At 48.7% G+C, this 18,268-nt stretch overlaps 1 long non-coding RNA gene across 1 annotated transcript; it reads right to left on the reverse strand.

The window, feature by feature from the left end:
- Nucleotides 1–4,090: 4,090 nt before the first annotated feature.
- LOC146863497 (uncharacterized) lies at nt 4,091–17,999 on the reverse strand. Its single transcript, XR_014978262.1, has 3 exons — nt 17,841–17,999; nt 12,699–13,447; nt 4,091–5,012 (listed from the first exon to the last, which is right to left on the reverse strand). It is a non-coding gene; the product is annotated as an uncharacterized LOC146863497 (long non-coding RNA).
- Nucleotides 18,000–18,268: the final 269 nt, after the last annotated feature.

Raw genomic sequence — 18,268 nt, forward strand, 5'->3', positions numbered from 1 at the left:
CGGGCAATTATACTTTAAATGGCAGTCTTCTTTACAATAAGCGCATTGATTTTGGCCCAGTGGTGGTCGGGGAACGAAAGGCCCAGACCTCTGCAACTGTCTCTGGAATTGTGGAGACGGCTGATATTCACGTTGGGCGGAGCGAGGAGGATAAGCTTGCTGCAAAAGAACTTTTGTTTTCAACTCTTTGGTCTTTTTATCAAGTTTGTCTCTTTCCTCTTTATCCCTATTTTCATAATACTGGGCAGTAGCCAATATCTGGGCCGAAGAGGAGACCGCCCACGCGCTTTCGGAATTCTTCAACTTATTAGATATTTCCGGAACCAAATTAGACACAAATTTGTCTACAAACAATCGTTGGCCACCTTCCGTGCTCATATCCTGACCACTATGATCGATGAACGTCTCCTCGAAACGAGTGAAGAAATCAGAGACGTTTTCATCCGCTTTCTGCTTACAAGCTGCTAACTTATCCCAATTAACTCGCAGAGGGGGCATCATAGTCTTTAGTAAAGTAATAATCCTAGCTGGGAGTTCTGTAATTAGAGGCTCAGGTTTGGCACTACCCACTTGGAGTCTGTCCGCGGCGAGTATGGCAGCCCAATCACCCCCTAATTCCCCGGGATGGTCCTCCTTCCGAATCCTAGCCCATAATGGTTGTGGGACCATATTACCCATTAGCATGTCTATATCGGCCAAATTCATGATACATGCATCGACAGTTTGAGACAACTCTTTGTAGTACCCTGCAGGATTTTTACGGGGGTCCGGTAACGACTGCTTAAGGGCCAATACCTCAGATCGCTTCCACGGAACGTGTACCCACACGCGTTGAAAGTGAGCAGGTATAAGAGGATTAGCACCCTGGGCTGCAACCTCCTCTCTCCACACTGGGGGAACCTCTCTCATGGGATAGTGCTTTAATTTTCACCTGACGGAGGAATCGCGTTTCGGTAAGGACCGGCAGGCAAGCATCGTTCTAAAAGTGACAATCGTTCCTACCGCGTCGTCGATCTCTGCGCCCACAATCAGCCCTCTATCAAACTCGGCCTGTACATCGAGCAGACCCTGGGGGGCTCGTCCCAAACCCATTTCCTCCCACTCTTGACTTAAAATGTTACACATGGTATCAAAAACATATCTCTGCGTTGGCGCCTCCCACTGCTGAAAGGTGACCATAATATCTTGCACACTATACTGGGGGTCATTCGTGATCCACCTTCGGGCTTGAAGGTCTAGCACTTCCCGTTCCTCCGGACCTGGTAGCTGACTACGAGTTTGTCTACGAGGAGGAACGGGGGTCATTTGAAATGTCCCAAAGAGAGGGGACAAAAGGCCAGAAACGATATCGATCATTCGCCTCCGAGCGGAGCGAGAATTTGTCATTAGAACAGGGGACAGAATATTAGGCGGGGCAGAAGAGGAAGTTACATTTACGGAGGGAGCCGAAGGTAAGGGAGAGCTCGGCAATGCCTGAGAAAACTGTCTTTGCGGTTCAGGAACCGGTTGAGGAGCGACAGGTGGGACAACAGGTAGAACAGGCGGGGCAGGTGCTAATAATAAAGGTGCATTCGCTCCGGGGGCAGGCGGTAATCCAAAAGGTACATTAGCTCCCTGCGCATAGGGCGGGGGTAATCTCAACAGATGGGACATTAAAGGATCCTTCTCAGGGTCCACATTTTTCTCCGTAGGGGAAGTTGGAAACACTGAATAACATTTATCTACCGCCATACGATGTTGCCTATCTGAGAACTCAATCGCATGATCGGTTTCATTATTTTTAAACTGTTGCGGAGCTTGCAAACTAGACATATCCCTCCTATCCCTTTTAGCTTGTTTTATTTCTTTGTGTTTGGCCTCCTTACGCCATAGGCGAAAAGAGTCAAACCTAGCTGGCCGGGCTTTTCGCTTAAACAAAGTGTTCTCCAAATTATCTAAAATATTGAGCTCAAAACTGCCGTTCTGTGGCCATCGTAAAACACCATCTTTCCTAGTATAGCGAACCCATGCCTCATTAAAAGCTATGGGGCCAATACCATGTTTAGAATATACTTCATAAGTGGGAGTTCCGGCCGGAGGAATTGGACAAGAGTCCTCCAGTCGGGAAGCCCTATCGCGATTACAACAAAACCATTTTCCAAACTTACTGAAACCAGGCATCGCTACCACAATAGTTTCTTTACAAACTTCAAGGGGTTAATTAGTCACTTTATAGTACAAAAACTGCACTCACCCCTCGGTTTCGGCTTTTGCAAAAGTCGAACAAAGACAAAGGAGTGGCCACTATACTTAACTTATCCAGATGTGTCCGTACGCCACCAGAGGTCCATCTGATGTCTCGCGATACAAATTACCAAAGGGAGCCAAAGCGTGGCCGCAGTCAGGGCAGCAGGTCTTTTCAGCCGTTGGGAGGGAGAAGCCACACGGTAAAAAACCTTCGGTCCACTTACGACATGCAGGGGTCGATCACGTGGTGCGCGTCCTCCGGAATTTCCTTGCGGGGCTCCTCACGATCCTTGGGCTGGACCCACGACCTCTGAAGCGGCCTCACAGAGGGCACCATTTGAAGAACCTGGCTTCTTAAGCCTGGCGGCGCAGGGTACGCCTGAAATCTTCTGAGTTTGCCTTCCAAATTAGAGAGACACGGAACACTCTGTCTGGCATAGGAACTTCAATTTATTAGCTGCAGCTAGGTACAGTTGTCCTAGAAGTACATCCGTGGTAGGTTCTCAGGAGACTGCCACTTCAATCCGTGGCTCACAGTCTTTTGTAGCGCTTGAATCCCCTAAAGCAACAACCCCCCTTCATGTGTAATAAAAATACAAATCATCCACAAGAAAACATTCTTTGTACAAGATACAGGATAATGGGTAATAGAAATTCCTTCCCTAAGGTCGTGCTCTCTCCCCGACCCTATAGGTCAGGTGGCATAGCCATTCCTAGGTTGGATTAATTTACGACAGGACGTGTTTGCGTGTTGAAGATGGTGATTCGTAAAACAACTGCAGAGGCCAAGAACAGTCACCAAGGGTCAATAGATGGTTATCTGGGGAATTAGTTGCTTCGAGCCGGGTCTCAGAATGGACTTAGCTCGGGGAAAAGGGAAGGTCGTGTAATATGTGCAACAGTATAGAACGTGAAAGAAACGCTATGAATGTTGAAGGGGCCTGAGTGAGGGCAACAGCGTAGTAGTGTTTATGAGCAAAGCTGGGGCCGTATTTTAAATTTCCTCACCTGCTCGCAGAGCAGCCGTGCCAACCCGCCCACCGGCAACGAAATATAAAATGGAAATAACGGGAAGTTCTTACCATTTTATGTTTCTGCTTCTCGCACTGCGAGAAAGCACTCGGACGAATCTCCTCCGCCCTGGTGGAGAAACGGCCCCAGAGTCCGTTACACCTAGGGTGACCAACTGTCCGTACATTTCACGAACTGCCCTTAATTTGGGCCTCTTGTCCGTTGTCCGTGAGGAATTCTTTCGAGGACGCCTTTTGACTGCAATTTCGGACATTAGAGCGAGCTGCCCCCTGCAAGCAGCCTGAAACTCTCACCGCAGGGGCCAGCTCACCCTCCTGCTGTGATCAGTGCCCTGCAGCCGCCCCTCCCCCACCTGGCACAGGCTGCTATCGGCCCATTATCATCTGGACATTGGGGCGCTGTCCACTTCAAGCAGTCTAAGAGTCCTGTAACTCTCACTGCAGGGGCAGCCACCCTCCTGCTGTGATCAGTGCCCTGCAGCAGGCCCTCCCCCACCTGGCACAGGATGCTATCCGCCCATCATCATGCTGTATGTCGGCCTCATTATCACATACTGAATGATAATGGGACTCTCTGCGCAGTGACAGCATTGGCTGGGCCTCCTCCCTCCAGAGCCCATGGCATGGCAAGCTGCTTCTGTTTATGGCCTCCTGTCACCTCACCAGTAGGGTGACCAACTGACATGGAGGCAAATTCTGGACGTGGCTGTAAAAAATTCAGGACAAAGGGTCAAAATTCAGGACAAGACTACAGGACAAAGGGTCAAAATTCAGGACAAAAACTCAGGACAAAAGGTGAGTTTTACAGACACATCGAAGGAGAGGCCATACCCCACTATTCTATCAATGCGTTTATTTACTATTTTCTGCATAGTAATATACATACACTATGGTGCAATCGACTATTTGTTCCTCAGTGCACTCAAATAGCCGGTCATCTGAGCCATCTCAGTGATTAAAGAGTAGGGCTGTCTCGCAGGCTTCTCTCAGGTGTTGTAACCCCACAGACCTCGCCATTAGGAGCTAATAAAGAAATGGTCGGTTAAGCAAATGCAGCGTGTGAGGAGGTGAAGCAAAAGTCACGATTAATGTTTCTGTATCATGCTCTTACGCCATATCTTTACTTCAGAGGAAACAATAATGACACGCAACCCAAATAACTGGAGGAAGGTCTGTTACCGAGAATGATTTCAAAGAAATGTATTTCCGTTTTTATGGGTCACTCACTGGTGTGTCCGGCCATTTCACACAAAATGTAGCGCGCCTTGCAGTGATGACGCACAGCCTTTCAAAGCGCCCTCTATTGTCTATCAGAGAGGGAACGGGCTGGCGCTTCGAGGATAGGGAGAGGACAAGCAGCGCGAAAATCTGTTTTACCTGTGAATATTTCACCAATATTAGACGCTGGATACAGGGCCCACTGTAATTCAAAGCCATCTTAAAGTTATGGGCTCGCACATAGCACATGATGTCTGTTATCAGGACAAATGTTGACACTTCAAGCACCCTTTATTTGAAACGGATTATGGATAGGTTGTACAGCTGCAGAGTATTCGTGCATATACAGCGAGCAGCAGAACAGGAGCTTTCTCCCAGAGGGTCTCAGTCGGTTTGTAAAAATCAGTCCTCCAATCAGGAACTGGGTGTCTTAGAGGGTCTGTAACATTTCCGGATAGAGTGGTGTCCAGCGTTGAACTTCCTGAGGCGTGGCTTTCATCCAGACCCTTTAAACATCTGTCCTATTGTTGTGGCATTCTAGTAAAATGAATAAAAGAAACAGGTGTCAGCTGTAAACTAACTTTACGCCCCCAGTCAGGCAGCAGATACAACAAACCACAATACAAACACACGTTTATATATTTCATTGACCTTCAGCTGCTCCCCCCCCTGAGCAGAGCTCTCTGATCGTGAAGACGTCTTACATGGAATAATAATAAAGAAACATAATATAAAGTCATTTTGTTGTTATTAAAAGAATCATCCAGTGAAGAGGAAGAAAAGGGTTCACTTTCCTCAGCCCCCCACCTCTAGCAATCACCAAGAAGAGACAAGAATGAATGTTTGTTTGATGACATCACCTGGGATTTTGGGTTGACCTATATTCACAGGATAGACCCTTTCAAACAATGCAAGCTCTAACCCTCAACAAAGTTTAATCCTTAACACGAATCCTGAGACGCCTAAATATATAAAAGGGGTGACCCAGAGAACGATGTCACAAAGCACCTCAAAACCCTAAATGACATCATCATACAAAGGGACAGTCTAGACGGAATAGTTTCTTACCTGTAACTCCAGTTCTCTCGTAGGGCAATTTACATTATAGTCATAACCACAGAACAGTCCCGCCCACATGCGGAGACCCAGGTGCACTTTTTTCACGATATATCTTCCTAAGTGTAGATGTTCACGTTTCTTCAGGAAGGCCAGAGAGTCACTTAGGAATGACCAATATTAAGACGAGGCTACAGGACTGGTCTACAATGGCCCAATTCTTCATCTTGTCCTTAAAAAAGGGGCCAGGAGAATTATATATGCGTATAACTTCATGATGTTTTAATACAACAGCATAAATCTCTTTCACAAACCCTGTTTTGATAGAGAATAAAGAGTAAGGGAAACAGGGCAGAGTAGCCCCATAGGCTGTCATTATATGAACTTAAAATAGAGGCTGCGCCTTTAAGAACCCAGAGAGCACCAGTATCCCATCATGCTCTGCTTCTGGCAGTTGCTTCAGTTCCTTTTAAAAGTGATGAGTGATGATATTAAGGTCCCATTGTTACTCCAGCAGGGAGGAGGGAGGGTTGCTTAAGACTAGAACGGAAGTTCCCTTAATCGAGAACTGGAGTTACAGGTAAGAAACTATTCCTTCTCTGGTAGGGGATTTCCTTTTAAAGTCATGAGCACTGAATAGAGTAGCAAGCCCATCTCCACAGAACGCGGTGGAGAAGACAGAGTGAACTAAGGTAGCCATTTAAGTAAAGAGATTTCTGAGAGAGGCCTGTTCTACTTGAGCGTCTGCTCTAGCCTCCGAGTCTAGGCAGTAATGTTTGGCAAATGTATGGACAGATCTCCACGTGGCTGCTTTGCAAATATCCGGAAGAGGGATATTCCTCAAGAAAGCAGCGGTAGCCGCATAAGCTCTAGTGGAGTGCGCTTTAGGTTTAGCTGCTAGTGTCTTGTCAGCTTTTTGGTAGCACAAAAGGATGCAGGAAACTATCCATCGGGAGATGGATTGTAAGGAAGTGACTAAACCCGTATGGACCGAACCTTAGTTGATAAATAATTGGTACTTTCCACGGATGTCCCTTGCCTTATCGAGATAGAATTTCAAAAAACTCTCCTCATATTTAGAGAATGAGGAGGTCTTTCAGCTGAAGCACAGAGATTCTGAAAGAATGTTGGTAAGGAGATGGTTTGGTTAACATGAAAGTCCCCAAAACTTTGGGGAGGAATTTTGGGTGAGTTTTCCTGGCCACTTTGCTTTAGTGGAATACTGAATATGGTTCATGAGAACAAAGCACTTAGATCTCGCTAACCCTGAAAGCCGATGTTATTGCTACAAGGAAAGCTGTCTTCCAAGAAAGGTGTTGCAGGGATGCTTTGTGGATCGGCTCAAAGGGGTCCTGCATAAGACGCAAAAGTACTATCTTAATCTCCCAGGGAGGAGAAGGACGACTAATGGGAGGAAGAACCTTCTTCAACCTTTCTAAAATTCCTTTATGATGGGGATATTCAAAAAAGAGATTTGAGAACGACTTTTTTGTAGGCAGTAAGAGCTGCCAGGTGAACTTTTATGGAAGAGAATTGCAAGCCAGATTATGGCAAATGGAGTTGATGGAGAAAGGTTTCGTACGTAAAGAAACTTGCTTGTACACAACCCTCTCGAAAGAACGTGTAATAAATTAATCAAGATGTTTGTATTTACTAATAACTGCATTACATGACATTTTTAGTATCAGGGGAAGCTTACCTATGTGCTTTTACTAACAGTAACCTAAGTGTCTTAATAAGGCCGCCGAAAATGCGGGAACACCTCTGCGCATGAGTCTACCACATCTACGTAGTATGACGATCTTTGCTTGTGGTGTGAATTGTTTGCAGCTGCGCAGTAGTGCCTAAGATGGCCGCTTCAAATCTCACATTCTAATGCATATGACTTTGCTTGAATTAAAACTCAAGTGTTTTGCTTAACCATTAATGCCATAGTTAAAATAAAATAATGGGAATAGAATAGAAATAAGTGGTATACAGTGCATTCAATTATTTTCGTATTCTAATATGTCCTTTTTGCCTTTTTTATTAGCTTGTATTTGGGCCTGAAGGGTGTCCGAAAAACTCAATTTTGAATTTGCTGTGCATGCGCAGTCGAACACTGAAAACCTTGCAGTCCTGTCATTGAATGACTGTCAAAGCTCCTCTTACCCGCGATGCACCTGGGATAATCACCTCTTGACCCGAAGAAAGGAAGAAACTGAATACATTTAATACCTTGTATATGAATTGAAAATAAATATTGCTGGACGGAATAAAAGCATGGGACAGCCTACGGGGCTACACGGTCCTGCTCTCCTTCATTTCTACGCTCTATCAAAAAAGGGTTTAAGAAAGATTTATGCTGTTATATTAAATAATCATGAAATTAAATGCATATTTAATCATTCTCCTGGCCCCTTTCTTAAGAACTGGGCCTTTGGGGCCTACTCCTACAGGCTGCATAATTTGTCATCTTTAAGTGATTCTGCTGTCCTTCCGGAAGAAAGGCGAACATCTACACTTAAGATATATTGTGAAAAAGTGCTCTGAGGTCCCCGCACGTGGGCGGTACTATTCAGTGCTTACGACTATAAATGGAAATTCTATACGAGAGAACCACATTTTGTCTCCACTGGAAGGAACCTTTAAGGGCTAGGGTCAGTCTCAAGGTGGGAGATGTGGGTAGGGTATGATAAGTTTAGGGTTAATGCTGCCGGTAAGGTGTCCATTGTGGTTAGAGATGAACTAAGGGATTTTTATTGAGTTTAGAAGCTGCTTGGTATGGTTCATCCAGGAGGCTTTTGGCCTCAACTAGGCTGGAAGGTGAGGGGCTGGGCAGGCACCCATGGGTGTTCACTGCCCAGGTAATTAAAAAGACCGATGAGGGTTCCCCTACAGAGGAGGCTTTCTTTTCTCTTAAACGAGCATGGGAAAGGGGTCGCCTGGATTTTAAGCTGCAATAATGGATTGTAGTGACGCAGCCTCGTGAGGCTTCCTATCAATGGCTTCGCTAGGCCAAACCCGTTCCAATGGTAAGAGTGGGCTTGGCATATATTGCGTGGAAATGGATGTATGACGTTACAACGCATACTTTTACAACGCATGCACTTACAACGCAATTTTTACAACGCAACATCCAGTACAACGCATTCCATTACATCGCATGACACTACAATGCATTTTTAAAAACAACCTTTACAACGCATTCCATTACATCGCATACTACCTATACAACGCATACAATTACAACGCATAATATTACATTGCATTTAAGGTAAGTTTTGGATAGTATAGGGGTAAAAATTACTATTCTAACTCCAGGGGGTGCAACAGTAGGGTAAGTGTTGGATAGTATAGGGGTAAAAATTACTATTCTAACTCCAGGGGGTGCAACAGTAGGGTAAGTGTTGGATAGTATAGGGGTAAAAATTACTATTCTAACTCCAGGGGGTGCAACAGTAGGGTAAGTGTTGGATAGTATAGGGGTAAAAATTACTATTCTTACTCCAGGGGGTGCAACAGTAGGGTGAGTGCTGGATAGTATAGGGGTAAAAATTACTATTCTAACTCCAGGGGGTGCAACAGTAGGGTAAGTGTTGGATAGTATAGGGGTAAAAATTACTATTCTAACTCCAGGGGGTGAAACAGTAGGGTAAGTGTTGGATAGTATAGGGGTAAAAATTACTATTCTAACTCCAGGGGGTGCAACAGTAGGGTAAGTGTTGGATAGTATAGGGGTAAAAATTACTATTCTATCTCTCACTCTGTCTCCCGCCCTCTCTATCTATCTATCTATCTCTCACTCTGTCTCCCGCCCTCTCTATCTATCTATCTATCTCTCACTCTGTCTCCCGTCCTCTCTCTATCTCTCACTCTGTCTCCCGCCCTCTCTATCTATCTATCTATCTATCTATCTATCTCTCACTCTGTCTCCCGCCCTATCTATCTATCTATCTATCTCTCACTCTGTCTCCCGCCCTCTCTATCTATCTATCTCTCACTCTGTCTCCCGCCCTCTCTATCTATCTATCTATCTATCTCTCACTTTGTCTCCCGCCCTCTCTATCTATCTCTCACTCTGTCTCCCGCCCTATCTATCTATCTATCTCTCACTCTGTCTCCCGCCCTCTCTATCTCTCCGTCCATCACTCTGTTTGTCTCCCTTTCTCTCTGTCTCTCTCTCCGTCCATCACTCTGTTTGTCTCCCTTTCTCTCTCTCCGTCCATCACTCTGTTTGTCTCCCTTTCTCTCTGTCTCTCTCTCCGTCCATCACTCTGTTTGTCTCCCTTTCTCTCTGTCTCCCTCCCTGTTTGTCTCCCTCTTGCTTCCTGTCTCACTCACTGTTTGTCTCCCTTTCACTCTGTCCCCTCCCTCTCTCTCTCTCCCTCTGTCTCCCTCCCTCTCCCTCTCTCTACCTCCCACCCTATCCCTCCCTCTGTCTCCGTCTCCCTCCCTCTGTCTCCGTCTCCCTCCCTCTGTCTCCCTCCCTCCCTCTGTCTGCCTCCCTCCCTCTGTCTGCCTCCCTCCCTCTGTCTCCCTCCCTCCCTTTGTCCTCCCTTCCTCCCTCTGTCTCCCTGCCTCTCTCTCCCTCCCTCTCTCGGTCTCCCTCTCTCCCTCCCTTCCTCTCCGTCTCCCTCCCTCTCTCTCCCTCCCTCTGTCTCACTCACTGTTTGTCTCCCTTTCTTTCTGTCCCCCTCTCTCTCTCCCTCTCCCTCCCCCTCCCTCTCTCCGTCTCCCTCCCTCTCTCTATTGCTCTCTTTCCCTCTGTCTCCCTCACTCTGTCTCCCTCCCTCCCTCCTCCGTTCTCCCTCCGTCTCCTTCCCTCTCCCTCCCTCCCCCTCTGTCTCCCTCTCTCTCTCTCCCCGTCTTCCCCCCTCTCCCTGTCTTCCTCCTCTCCCTGTCTTCCTCCTCTTCCTCTCTCTCCCTCCCTCTTCCTCCCTCTGTCGCACTCTGTCTTCCTCCCGCTGTCACCTCACCCCCTGCTCTCACTCCCTGCTGCCCTACATCACCTCACCCTGCTGTCCTCTGTCACCTCACCCCTCGCTGACAGCTTCCAGGGAACGCACACGGCCGCCGCACCCAAGTACTTCACGGGTCTTTTAAAGGCCATTTACTTGTTAATGAGGCTTTGTTGTATTTCACCTCTTCTTAGCGCCCCTGCATCTCCACTCATTCAGAGGGGAGACGCAGGGGCGCTAAGAAGAGGTGAAATACAACAAAGCCTCATTAACAAGTAAATGGCCTTTAAAAGAATCGCCCGGCCTCACAGTTCCGCGCTGCTGTAACCGGCGGTGTTCGCTGACAAGCACAGGCACTATGTCTGCAATGTCCGCGGGCCGCCAAGGAAGGCTTGCCGGGCCGCTGACGGCCCGCGGGCCGTACTATGAGTACCCGTGGTGTAGTGTAATATTATGCGTTGTAATGGTATGCGTTGTAAAGGTAGTATGCGATGTAATGGAATGCGTTGTAAAGGTAGTTTTTAAAAATGCGTTGTAGTGTCATGGGATGTAATGGAATGCGTTGTAGTGGATGTTGCGTTGTAAAAATTGCGTTGTAAGTGTAGTGCGTTGTAAAAGTTTGTTCCCCCGTGGAAATGCCACTTATGCAAATTAGACATTTCTATGCATCAAACTCTTTGTGTGCCACGGTAGTTGGCACTCATTAGCACTGGAGTCCAGGGAAACACATCTGGACATTCCCCAGTCATAAAGCATTGGGCGTGCAATTGAGAGAGCCGACCTCTGCCATTTGTGGGTCTGACGGAATATATGGGAGGGCAGACATTGTAACACCCGGCCTCTGGGTCCAGAGGACAGCCCCATAAAGACAGAGATCTGCATTCTGTAACCTCATGGCAGACAGGACGGGAATTTAGGGGACACATCTGTGGTCCAAAGGAATACCCTTTGATCCTTCCCCTAGCTTCAAAGGCCCAATGGGGTATAGCTGATACTCAGTGCCACCTCACCAAGAGGAGAGATCCACTTGTGGGGACACAGGACCAGAGAACCTGGTCTGCGTGGTGCACATTGCCAAAGGACTCTGTTGTGCACATGGAGGAAAACTGCTTGTGGAAAGGACCACGTGCCTTCCTGAATAGTGGCTGGTCTGGGCCGACAACCTGTTGATGTGTGGCAACCTGAAGTTGGCTCACAAGGACCAGTTGGCTTGTCCTGTTGTCTTAGAGGTTTCCAGGGATATCAGATCTCATACGAGGGGCCCACACCATCTACCGGTGACATCTGGAGAGCGGTGCCCTCTAAGTGCCCGCATCACCTGCATGATTTCCAGGGAGGAACGGAATTGCAACTCTACTTTGTGTGCCCTAAGGTGTCTGTGCAACTCATCTCGTTGTGTGCCAGACCCTGTGCCCGGATTGCCATGGCATAGCCCGGATCAAAGTGTAACTGATGGGATGCCTCCTCAAGCTGATACGCTCCCCTGTGTGTTGCTTCCCATTCACTGCGTAGGCCCTCACTGGCCCCATCATGGTGGACCAACTGCCCTCTCCCCATCTGGCCTTCCAAAGACTTTGTGGCACAGGGTAGGAGAGAAAGGAATTGAATAGGCCAGATAGACACTTCTGAGAAGATTCGGGAGCAGGTCAAGAGAGTGCATGACCTCCCTGTGCTTCGCAGAACTGGGCTTTTGCTAGAAGGCCCTGGTGGACCCCTATGTCACTTAGGGAGGGGCGCCCACCCTTTATTGGTCCTTAAATGTCTGTAATGCAAGACCTAGTGGTCACAAACAGGATACCCACAACTCTTCCAGGACATCTATGTCTAGTGTTTCAAAAGTAAACCCCGCTTTGGTGTTGTATTTCTGAAAATCAAAAAATAAAGACTGCGGCAAGTGCTGTTTTAATTACATACTGCTCCTGCCTTGTAAGAGAAACTGTCACCCAAGGCCTGGCACCCCTGTCAACATCTCAACCTATTCCCCAATCAGCTGCCATTAATGTGCCAAGGGGTGCTTGTAAAAAGCGAGACTTGTTACTCATTAGGAGGAAACGATGATGTTTGAGAACAGAGGATGGATGGAGTGTGTTGGCTACACTGACATTAGCATCTGTGCATTTCGAAAACTACCTGTAGGAAAGTTGACTGAATAACTCAAAGGCAAAGCTGAACTAAGAGCTTCTGTGGAAAGTGTTAGAGATGGGCGAGGACATGACGTCATACTTACATAGACAAGGGTGGTGGGGTGTTCTCGTCACTGAGCTGTGAAGTCCATGAATTTAAACAAGTTACTATCACCCCGATTTTGGGCTCTTCCAATCCAGTTGTCGCCCCAGGTTGGCGGAGAGGCCGTGTAGATCTTTCCGCTTGAAATGGAGACACCCCAAAGGTTGCCGTCAGGAGTAAAGGACATAAATCGGCTTAAATTGATCCATCCACCTGCTCCGATGGCCTGGCTTCTTGCAATCCAGTTGTCATTTACACCCGTTGGAGGACTTCCTTTTACAAATCTATCCTCAGCAGTCACTCCATGCAGGATTCCTTGGGGGTCGAAGAAGAGGGCGACAAATCTATCCCATCCGCCATAACCAACTTTTTTACCCAGTGTGTCCTTCCAAAACTGGTCTTCATTGATCGGCGGGGGGCCTGCGTAGAGCTCACCTCCATGAGTGACGGCATAAAGATCTCTTGTAATTGGATTGAAGAAAAGGCGCCTGAATAGATCCCAGCCTGCTTTCCCTACGCGCCTTCCAGGACCTTGGAACCAGTCCCTGGATGGATCTGACGGCATGGGACCGCCATACAGCTCAGAACCTCTCACGACATACAGAAATTTATATCGGCCGAAGAGCACATGGTTTACACCGCTCAGCGTCCCCACAACACGAGCGTTGGAAGTGTAATCATAGCCATTATTTGGGGAGGGCGGTCCCTCCCTGCAGATGCCCTGATTGTCCACAGTGAAAAAGGTCACACCTGAAAAGCAACAGAGAGAGTTAGTTGCACCTGATATCTGTTCTCAGCAAACATGAACACATTCATAAGGGCACAACATAATACTGAACACATGTGTTATTAAATTGTCAATTACATTAGGAAAACTACAATAAGTGCCAAGCAGCCATGTTTGCATTAGGGTCCACAGCTATGTCAGGGATGATTGAACAAGGTGATGATACATGGTCCAAAACAAGTGCTTTTGGTGGGTGAGAGCTCAAGACGGGAGATCCAGGCTCCATGTCATTCGTAGTCTACAATACAGCTGTGAATCCGGGAGGCCTTTCACCCGTGGAGCAGGTCCGCACAGGATTGATGGAGATGCCTCCGCACCCTAAGGGCACTGTAACTCTACACTAACACCTGTCTCTGCACCCCCAATGCACTGTATCTCTACACTAACAATAGTCTCTGCATCCTCAGGGCACTGCATCTCTACACTGTAACATCTGTCTCTACACCCTCAGGGCACTGCATCTCTACACTGTAACATCTGTCTCTATACCCTCAGGGCACTGCACCTCTACACTAACATCTGTCTCTGCACCCGCAGGGCACTGCATCTCTACAATGTAATATCTGTCTCTGAGCCCTCAATGCACAGCATCTCTACAATGTAACATCGGTCTCTGCACTCTCAGGGAACTGCATCTGTACACTGTAACGTCTCTGCCTCTGCACCCTCAGGGCACTGCATCTCTACACTGTAACATCTATGCCTCCGCACCCTAAGGGCACTGCAACTCTACACCATAACATCTCTGCCTCAACACCCTCAGGGCACTGCATCTCTACACTGTAACATCTGTCTCTGCACCCTCAGGGCACTGCTTCTCTCCACTGTAACATCTGTCTCTGCACCCTCAGGGCACTGCATCTCTACACTGTAACGTCTCTGCCTCCGCACCCTAAGGGCACTGTAACTCTACACTAACACCTGTCTCTGCACCCTCAGGGCACTGCATCTCTACAATGTAACATCTGTCTCTGCACCCTCAGGGCACTGCTTCTCTCCACTGTAACATCTGTCTCTGACCCTCAGGGCACTGCATCTCTACAATGTAACATCTGTCTCTGCACCCTCAGGGCACTGCATCTCTACAATGTAACATCTGTCTCTGCACCCTCAGGGCACTGCTTCTCTCCACTGTAACATCTATCTCTCCGCCCTCAGGGCACTGCATCTCTACACTGTAATATCTGTCTCTCCGCCCTCAATGCACTGCATCTCTACACTGTAACATCTATCTCTCCACCCTCAATGCACTGCATCTCTACACTGTATCATCTGCCTCCGCACCCTCAATGCACTGCATCTCTGCACTCTGATATCTGCGTCCCCGCGGTACACTGCATCTCTACTCTCTGGTCATTCAATCAATCAGTGCGCGATAAGCGCGGCTGCTTACCTGTGAGCGTCTCAAGGCACTGGTAAATCCCCCTCTGTGCCCTCAGTGTACTGCATCTCTACCCCCTGGTACCTCTGTACCCTCTGGTTCCTGTGCCAGTCTACCCTCTGTACCCTCATTGAATAACTCTGCACAGTGCAGTGGCATTACCTATGTGGTTTTAGGACATATGACATTCATTACTACAACTCACAAGTGAGCCACTTTACAAACCGGGGCCAGAAGGCTGCTTGCCCTAAACACGCTGTGTGTGTAGGACAGAGACATTGGAAGGATTTTTGTGGCCCTGGGTGAAATGTATTTAGGGGGTCCTGGGCCCAATGTATTTTGTGGGCCCCTGTCTGAAACCGCATTGAATTTATGATCCAATGTCAGCTCTTTGCTGCCCTCTTTGGACAGGTCACTCAAAGTGCACAGGTGCACTCGTCTAAATCCTAAATGTTTTTACATCTAATATTCATGGAAAGTGACATGTTTTAAATATTGCAACAGCAGCAGCAGCTCACCAATGTTTGCAAATAATCTGTGACACCCCCCACCGTCCCCCCATTTCTCACAAGCGAGGTCCTATTTTGATCTAAAAGAATCTTTAATGGATGTTATGAAACAAAACACAGAATTTCTCAGCAAAATGTCTGTATTAAACTCACACATCACCCACATTAAAAATAAATTCAACGAAAATGCTATTTCAAACGATCTGATTAAACCATTATTCAAGGTCATTGGGCGAATCACTGTTATGTTATGTGGTATTTATAGAGCGCCGCTGTGGCTCCGAGGAGCATCATGGCGCTATAGATGACGGAGTTGCAGGTATAGTGCAACAGCTACTGAGAAGAGGATTGAACGAGTTCGATCAAGGCTCTGCGTCGGGCATCCGAAGAGGTGAAAACCCAGGTTTTAAGGGACTTTCTAAAGAGGGTTTCTGGCTGGATGAGGCGGAGGTTACAGAGCTGCCTTTAGGTGTTTAATCAGTGTGCCGACAGTTCGCAATTTCCGCCAGCGGAACGGGAATTGTCGCCCACGTTTCGCAGACACAACAGGGGCTCCAAAGGCCAGCCTTTTGGTCAGTGAAGCTCTGTGCACCCTCTCCCCCACCCCTCAGGGCCCTCCGGCGGGGGCCATCTTGGCGTAAAGGATGTGGTGAAAACTCTCAGAGGTGTCCGGGGACTCTGGACATGCACGCGCCGCTCTGGCTTTCTACAGCCCGCTGGAGGGGAGAAAAAGAAACGGGGCCTCGTTTCGTCAGGGGTGGCATTTTATAGGAAAGGGGGTGGAGAGGATAAAATCAGGTGCCCCCTAAAAAACACCTGGTGGTTGGAGACAGGTAACATTTTCGGGGGGTATAAGGAACAGCTGTGTTGGCATCTTGTATGAGGATGTTCAGACAGGAAAACACGGTTCCATAACTGCGCAAACACAACCAGAGACACTGCTCACACCGCATTTAAAAGGCAGCAATATAAGAAGTGCAGGAAGCGGAGCCAATTAAAATACAAGAACAACGAACTGCGGGCAAGGAAAGAAAAACACCCTGCGGGTTTAAAACGGATTTACGCAAACTTAAGACCACACAACGAGGACAGAGATATCTATAGATATATGTATCTTTTTTTTTTTACAACACAAGAAAAGGCCCCGACAACCTACACAATACCATGGATACTGGGAAGAGACCGCCCCGGGACGGATACTGGGAAGAGACCGCCCCGGGACGGATACTGGGAAGAGACCGCCCCGGGACGGATACTGGGAAGAGACCGCCCCGGGACGGATACTGGGAAGAGACCGCCCCGGGACGGATACTGGGAAGAGACCGCCCCGGGACGGATACTGGGAAGAGACCCCCGGGATGGATACTGGGAAGCTGCGGCCGTGAAGGATGGGGGGGAATGAATACTAGTGTCAAGCGCCGCTGCCGCTTTGGTACAGGGGCCCGGGGCCCATATTGCAGCACCGTTGGCCCCCAGTAACAAAACCGACCCCTGCCCTTCCGGCCCACCTGGAATGAGCCCGGTGCCCGCTGCAGGAGTGTGCTGTGATGCACATAAAACATTCCTCCGCAGCAAATGCAAAGCGTCCCGGCTCCACTCTTACAAATAAAGCAAAGCCATGAAGAGTTACGAAGCTGCCGCAGCCGTGAGAGTCAGGTCAGCCGCGCTGCTTCCATCCAGACTGGCGAGGGAGCCGCAGACTGAAAAGTAAACTAGCAAGACCACTCGCCATGCTTAAGGGTCCCCCCACCCCCCCAAGTAGATACCAAAACCAGGCCAGAACTTGAACCCTCATACTTGCACCCACTCGACCAATCTCCCCCAAAGAGCCCGGGGTGACCGCCTTGTGCAAACAATAGACGCACTGATCAGATCACAGCAGCGGCCACCAAACAAGGCAGACAAAGGAAAGAAACCCGCCTCGGACGGCCACAAATTAAGCCTCCTACCAGAAACGCCAGCACTTGAAAAACAAGCGCGCGCGCGATAAAAGGAGGGGGGGGGGGGGGAGGGGCAAGGCACACAAAGCACAATTGAGTCCACAAAAATCGAAACCCTTCTGGTGTAAATTTGAGAGTTGCATAAACTACACAGAAGACCCTCAAAACTGCAAATACTGAAGACTGATCTCCGCCAAAAAGTGTAGAACACTCCAGGGGCCTTCAAAAAGGAAAACCCTATACGATCCCCCCTGAAGATGCGCCCCTGGGGACAGGAGCCGGGCCAGCAGCGAGCACCAGAGGGAAACGCAGCCGCTGAGGCCGGGAGAGCAGGAACGGATTCAGGGGACTCCTTTCGTCGTGTTCCCGCCTCTGCTGGGACCCAGGAGGGGTGAGAGCCCCTTGGAGAGATGCCAAGCAGGGCACCGGGGTGAAGCGCTGCCGCCGCCCCTGCGTGACCCAAGCACACTCATTTGTTTCCAGCATGGGTGGATTGGGGGGGGGGGGGGGGGCGCAGGGCACATACCTGAGTTGATGCAGAAGGCCCCTCTCTGGCGACAGTGCCCTTCTGTGCTTCACCCTCGTGATCCTTCTGAGCTGGGAAAAAAGATGGAGAAACCAGTCCAAACGGCCCCTTTTAAAGGGCTTCTGTCCCTTACCGCCCCGCAGCTACCTGGGGTGACGTCAGACGTCCGAGCAGCTACCTGGGGGTGACGTCAGACGTCCGAGCAGCTACCTGGGGGCGGTGTCAGACGTCCGAGCAGCTACCTGGGGGCGGCGTCAGACTTCCGAGCAGATACCTGGGGGCGGCGTCAGACTTCCGAGCAGATACCTGGGGGTGACGTCAGACGTTGCTCGGCTGTGCCTCCTCACCCCCAGTGTGAACCTGGTGTGAAATTGGCATCATGTGAGCACGTGTCCGTGGCACAGTATAACAAGCATTGGCATAGCCAA

The sequence above is a fragment of the Triturus cristatus genome, chromosome 2_2 (genome assembly GCF_964204655.1).
Source record: "Triturus cristatus chromosome 2_2, aTriCri1.1, whole genome shotgun sequence".
Classification (NCBI taxonomy): Eukaryota; Metazoa; Chordata; class Amphibia; order Caudata; family Salamandridae; genus Triturus; species Triturus cristatus.